Source organism: Furipterus horrens, unplaced genomic scaffold, assembly GCF_987537825.1.
Source record: "Furipterus horrens unplaced genomic scaffold, mFurHor1.1.pri manual_scaffold_1, whole genome shotgun sequence".
NCBI classification, from domain to species: domain Eukaryota; kingdom Metazoa; phylum Chordata; class Mammalia; order Chiroptera; family Furipteridae; genus Furipterus; species Furipterus horrens.
The window spans coordinates 202,038,597-202,044,122 of record NW_028327171.1 but is presented as its reverse complement, the minus strand read 5'-3'; the positions used below and the strand labels follow the sequence as shown (position 1 = coordinate 202,044,122).

General features: G+C 43.9%; 1 pseudogene; it reads right to left on the bottom strand.

Annotated features, from left to right (window-relative positions):
• Positions 1 to 1,838: 1,838 nt before the first annotated feature.
• Positions 1,839 to 2,006, bottom strand: LOC150022621 (metallothionein-1 pseudogene; annotated as a pseudogene).
• Positions 2,007 to 5,526: the final 3,520 nt, after the last annotated feature.

Here is a 5,526-nt window from a genome sequence, read left to right as displayed (position 1 = left end):
GATGAGTCTTTTCCCCCTAAAAGTGTTACCAATTTATACTCACAAGTAATGCATCAAAGTCGTTTCTTCCTTACCTTTCTGCTAACACAGCTCAGGATTTTGACAGACCTAACAACGTCTTTTCATCTCTCCTCCACCTACGGAAAGTGGGGCTTCTATGTCATTAGCCAACTTTCAAAAAAGAAATTTTTGTGTCCTAAATAACATGGCTCTTCTTACTTCTTCTGTTCTCTGGCATTGTGAAACTTTCAGTATTTAGTGAACAAGTGCAGCTGATTCCATTTGGTTGAAAGGGTCTGAGTTTATTTGATTCTAATTTGATTGCACGCATGTCCTAAGGTCCACTACTGAAAACAAGAGGACATAGTTCTTACTTCCAGGTAGCTCGAATTGTTCAACAAAGGGAAAACAAATGACCTGGAAAAAATATTTGTAAGGTGCTTTCAAAAATTAATGGAGAAAAATGTGTATATATATGTATATACATATATATATATACACACATATATATATGCATACAGATAAGCATATACTTATTTGCCTGAGGTCTGAGTAGAATCAGAATGTAGTAAAAATAAAGGGAAAGACCATCAGTGCATTGAAGCTGTCCTTTTGGTGGGTATCCAAGAGAGTGAGCAGCAGATAGGAATTGAGCAACGGGACCAGTGTAGCTGGCTTTTCAGAACTTTGCCTCAGACAGCGAAGGAGAAGGAGGTTGTCAGTGGGAAGGGGAAGAGACAAGATGCAAAGAAGGCAGGTCCTAGAGGAGCCCGGAGAGGCTGGACTTCCAGGCAAGGGTGGAAAGGAGAGGGGAAGCTTCTGGCCGAGAGGAGAGTTAGCACAGCGACTCTTGAACAACGCAGGGTAAGAAGCTCGGATGTCTGTGGAGTCAAACTTCCATGTACAGCTTTTGACTCTACAAGTTGGCGCTTCATATCCCTGGATTAAACCAGCCATGGATGGAAAACAGTATTTTCAATCAGTGGTTGGCAGTCTGGCAATCTGCGGTTGAGAATGTGAAAATGATGATTTCGGTCTGCACTTGGTTGAATCTGCGGGTGCAAAACTGCATGTATTGAAAAAAAAAATCCACACATGAGTATAAGTGAAGCGCACAGTTCAGACCCCTGTTGCTCAAGGGCCAAGTGTAATTAGTGATGACAATTAAGATAGCTCAGAACAGAGGGAAGAGAAGTTGGAGCTCGTTTAGCAGAACCTGTAGGACTTGGAGAAGATTCAGGTGTAAACCCTGATTGACCACGGCAAGTTTTGTGACCTCTCCCTGTCTGGGTTTTCCTGCTTGTGAAGTGGGACTGGGGCGGGGGGCATTCTGCTTATTTTAGTTTGGGGGATCAAATGGTGCAGTGCATGTGAAGTGCATAACACTTTTTAGTAAATTTCTGCAATAAAGGAACAAGAAGGGAAAATCCCGAGCAGTTAAATGAATACAGTTATTTACAGTCAACCGGGGCCATTAAAAATAGCGATGTTTTCTCGTCAGATATGCAATGGAGGTGGCTTAGGCCAACTCCTGGCAGGACGCAACTATAATAAGCATGGAGATGTGTCAGACAGACGGTCGCTGCATGCAAATCTCCTTGCAGGAAAGAATGTAAGTTTGTTCTCTTGGTTCCTTTTGCGCTTGTACCACCATCCATGAGCTGTTGTTTTCTTTTAAAGAAAAGAAGTCCACAGGTAATTTTTTTTGGTTGACAACTTTTATTATCCTTCACATATTTCACAGAAAAGACAATATGGCAAACGGGTCAGGGTGGAATAAGAAAAATGCAAATTTCAACACATTGCTCCATAACATTGGGAAGCAGGCCCCCCTGACGTCACTCACAGCAGCTCTACCTGTTCGATGCTCCTTTACGGACACAGCCCTGGGCACACTGGGCACAGCCTACGGGACAGCAGGAGTGGCATTTGCAGTCTTTGCATTTGCAGGAGGCGGCACAGGTGCAGGATCTACCAGTGGAGCAGGAGCAGTGGGGGTTCATCTCAGGCAGAGCTCATGCATGAGGTGCGAAGCAAGAGGAGAAGAGGCACTCAACGCTGGGGCAATGGGAGGTTACAAGGCCACAGGCTGTTAAATACAAAAGTGTGATGAGCAGCACCTGAGATATCAGTGAATTGGTGCAGTTGTTACGAGTAATTTCTTTAGTAAGCTCTGGTCTTCAAAATATGACCCGGGTTGTTTCAGGAAGAGAGCTGCCTTCTTTCCATGTTAGGAGGCGCTGGTTTGGCTGCAGAGGTGCAGAGACAAGCAATGAGAGCTTTAGGAGATGCTTCCTTTGCGTTCATCTTGCCTCTCCTCTTAGAATGATCAGTTGTCTGGTGGACGTCTCTGTCATACTGAGATGTGTTCCCTAAGGTGAAAATGGGCACAGGGCTCAAAAGAAATCCTTTGATAATTAAGGATTGTTGGAGTCAGGAAGGGGATCCCACAAAAGGCCTCTGTGCTATCAGGGTTTCACTAATTTATTACAGATTACTGTTCATGCTAGGATATCCAAGCCTCCAAGAGTTACAGAGACAGTGATGATTATGTAGTCAGTTCACACTACGCTCTGCTTGTCTCCTCTGACTTTTTAATGCCACGGACCTGGTTTGAGGTACGGTCTAGCCAAAGCTTTGTTGACGGTCCCGACAAGTGAAGTAATGTGAAATGGTTGATATGATTATAGGAATACTGGCTTGTCTGAAATGTATATTTCCAGGAGTGGGAGGAGGTGTGGAACCTGCTGAGTGTCATTTTTACATTAATATTTGTTTTTAAATCAAAAATACTCCACCAACATTACATTACTTTTTCTCATTTCATATTGACAATGAAGGAGAGCAGAAAGAAATAGATCAGATCCTTGTCCACACTCACAGGCTCAGTCTAGGGAACATGTTATCCCAGGGGGAGGGCTCAGGCATTTTTAAGTCTTTGCCCCAAAGAGAGAAAACCAAAAATTTCCTTATTGAGATTTATATTCATATTCATCTTGCCAGATAGCCATAGCTCCAACCTGGCTGAAAATGCGAGCATGCAACCTTTAGCCCTGTCTGCTACCTTCCAAAAAAAGTTGTGGCTATTGATTGAAGGTAATGAAGCCCAGCTGCAGTGCCTTCCTCGCTACCAGCTTGTGGGGGAAATGGGGCTATAAACCCAGACCCCTCTCGAGCAATGAGGAAAGAAAATGCCTGGGTTCTCGCTTGACACCTGGACCTCACCATGGTGTGAAGTAAAACTCATCAACTCAGGTGGCCAGGAAAAGCAGATGTTTAGCACAGCTGAGTGTGAAGTGTTGGGGAAATGGCTTTATGGGCCTTTGGCTGAGATGTTCACATGTGAATGTTATGCACAGGAAGTCATCAGGTAGTGGAATAACATAAACAGACCTTGCTTCATGAAGTAATTTATTTTGAATTGGCAGCAACAGCAACAACCTCTATAGAGCAAAGGAACAAAAGGATCTACTTTTTATTTCAAAGATTTTTCAACCAGCATGGGATGCTTGTAATAAAAAAGTAGGGACATTATTTCCTTAGTGTTAAACACTTATTCATCATCAGAGGGGACAATGTTGATGCGTGGTGGTACTATTTCCCAAAGCACTTGTGATGGTAGGAATTCTTTAGTCTCTGCCACCACCTGCAAGAGGAGTAGGGCTTATTACCCATAGTCAACATGTAGGGAAACTGAGGCCTTACACTGGTCATAAAATGTGACCACAGAGCAAGTAAGTAGTGGAAAAGGAATTGACATGGAGTCGTCTTATTAAGTCTAGAGTTCTTTTCTCTCAGCTGATGTTTCTCAAAGCATTGTATGTACCACTGGTGGGGCATGAGATGAGAATATGTTACCGGAGAAACCCTGGTTCTTCTCTGTTAGGCAGTAAAGAATTACAGATCCTATTAGTGTGCCTATCAGTGTGCATGCAAAGTTTATTCGTGAGTGGGAGAGCGAAAGCAAGGGTGACCAAAGGCTGGGGGGGCAAGCTCGCCCTAGGGTGGCCAGAGAGAGAGTCCTTTGTTCCGAGGACCTGTAAATGGTGGGACGGGGGGTGAAGAAGTTACATATTGATTGACAGATGAAGGTGATGCCACCTTTCCTGGACTGGGGTGTGAGTATCCAAAGGTGTTATCGGGCTTCTTCCTTTAGGCAAATGGGCCCTTTCTGGCCTTTCAGGCCTTGGGAGGAAAGTACGGTTTCAAAGGCTTTCTTTCCCAGGTTATGGAGACTGATACACAGACCTTCAAAGACCACCCTCCTTCTGTACTAGCACAGTGTTTTCTTGGGATGTTGGAACACCTGGCAATATTATGGAACCAGGCCCAGGACTGCTGAGTCAGCAGGTGAGACATGTCTCCCCTGCTACTCATTTGGCTGGAACATTTAGGTGGTATAGGAATTAAAATGAAAACATTTTCATAGGTTTAAATCTATGTTAAAAAGGTGGAATCATATAGTGATTAACTCAGGTTAAATTCAAGTTCTGGAACCATTCTGCCTGGGTTCCTTATCCAATTCTACTCCTCACTGTGTGACTCCTTCCTCATCCATCTAAGCTCAATTTCCTAATCCGTAAAATGGGGATGATGGAAGCTCCTACCACATAGGGTTGTTGTGAGGATTCGATGAGCTAATATTTGTAAAGTACTTAGAGTAGGGCCTGACGTACTCTAGGAGTTCTGTGTTTGTCAAGGAAATAATAAAAAGAGCACATTAAATTTATGATTGCATGGATATTTTGAGTTTGGAGAGAGTAAATAGGAATTTATATTTGAAAGGGGATGAGAATAATTTTGACCTAAAATAGGTAACTAATAGTATAGGTAGAGGTCATATACGAAGAAGATGACAGGAATGTGGGAAGCCCTTGTCCATACCAGGAAGGACGGCAACACAAAGAATTTTGAGCCCAATGGGTGGAGCAGGTGGGCTGCACCTCATTGACTTTCTTCTGAAGGAAAAGATGGCTTTGGAGTCTTGGCCTGTATTCGGACACTTGTTAGTTTTTTTGTATGTATTTATCCTCTTACCTTTTCTAAAGAAGCCTTTCAGGTGATATTCCTTAGACCCAGAGACCAGGCATGAAAACCTTAGTAATAAATGCAGTGGAAATCTGCCTTGGGGTATTGCTCTGCCTGTTTCAGAGTGTCAGAAGCAGAGGGTGAAAAGCAGACCTGATGCAGGGTGTTGGAGGGAGGGGACCTAGGAAGCTGGGACAAGGGGAGGAATTATCAATTCAAAAAGCCAGACACCATGACCATAAACAGGAGACAGGAGGAGAAATGTCTTCAAGGGAGTCATCTGCTTCTGCACCAGGTAGCTACCTCAAGGAGACAGAGGGGCACAGATCTGCTGATACCATTATTCCTACTCACTGAATGGCAGGAGAAAGAAAGAAATGTGCCATTTGTGCTGCGTCTCCTTTAGGGACAGATTTACTATCACCTGGTCCTCCCTGGACTTAGGTCCGTGCTCTGGCCAAGGGCTGTACAGTAGAAGCGTCCTGGTCTTGTGTACCT